Genomic DNA, 1,410 nt, shown 5'->3' with positions numbered 1-1,410 from the left:
TTTATTTTTTCGAGATTATAATTTCATCATTTACCCCTCCCCTTTCCTCCTTCCAAACTCCCCCATACACTACTCCTTGCTCTTTTTCAAATTCATGGCCTTTTCCCATTACTATTACACACACACACACACACACACACACACACACACATTTATATACATATACATATACATATACATATACATATACATATACATATACATATACATATACATATACATATACATATACATATACANCATATACATATACATATACATATACATATACATATACATATACATATACATATACATATACATATACATATACATATACATATACATATACATATACATGTATGCATTTCTCCCATTCTCAGCATTCCTAATTGCCTGTAGTTGTTTGTATATGGTCAGGGCCTTCCCCATCTACTTTAGCATGTCTAATGCTCTTGTCCTTGTTTAGCTCTTGTCTAGGCAGTCATGTTGGAAAGACTTCATGAGTATAGATTTTGACATTCCTAGGAGATACACTATCACAGCAAACCCCATGATTCTCTGCCTCCTACAATCTTTCCACATCCGCTTTCTCTGACCCTTAAGTGCAGGAGTTGGTTTTTTTCTTTGTTTTTTGGGGTTTTTTTGTAGATATATCCATTAGGACTGAGTTCTACAACTCTGCATTTTAATTGGCTATGGTTTTCTGCAATAGTCTCTGTTGCAAAGAAACATTTCCTAGTTGACGGATGAGGACTAAACTTACCTGTGGGTATAATAACAAGGAGTTAGAATGTAGTTAGGGATTATGCTGGTTTAGTAAAGTGCTTGTTGTAGGTTCTCTTCCAAGATCCATGACTTCAGTAACCTTGGGTTTCTAGAGGTATCAGGCTAGGTTTCCAAAACCAGACATGTTTTCCCTTTTGTTGAGTTAGTCTTAAGTTCAATAAGAGAGCTGTTGGATACCGCCAAAGTATTTATTCTACTACTGCATCCTTAGGGTTATTGTGCAAGGGAACTTGTAACTGGGTAGGATTATTGGTTGCTTCCCTCCTTTGGAAGATTCATGATACCTTTTGACATCATAAAAGTTTGTCCTCAGGGAGAGGATTTTCAGGTCGGTTCAGTTTCAGCTCATCAGCCCAGTGGATCTATTGTGTAGTATTTTCCTGGACATTTAAACATTCCATCCTGTGGAGAATTCTGTTCTTTAAACCAAAAGATAGAGATCTCAAGATAGCTTCAGGAAGTTTCTGAAACTAAAAAGGGACTAAACAAAGTCCCTTCCTCCCAGAGTAAAGCCTGCTGAGAGCGACTCCTAGACAAGACAAGTAGCAAAGAAAACAAAACACAGACCTGACTAGGTAGCTGCCTGGATGAAGCAGAAGACAGCCAAGCTGACAGGAAGAGGTTTCTTTTTTTTTTCTTTTT

The sequence above is a fragment of the Mus pahari genome, chromosome X (genome assembly GCF_900095145.1).
Source record: "Mus pahari chromosome X, PAHARI_EIJ_v1.1, whole genome shotgun sequence".
Taxonomy (NCBI): Eukaryota; Metazoa; Chordata; class Mammalia; order Rodentia; family Muridae; genus Mus; species Mus pahari.
The sequence above is the reverse complement of the archived record's forward strand: the minus strand, read 5'-3'. Positions refer to the sequence as shown.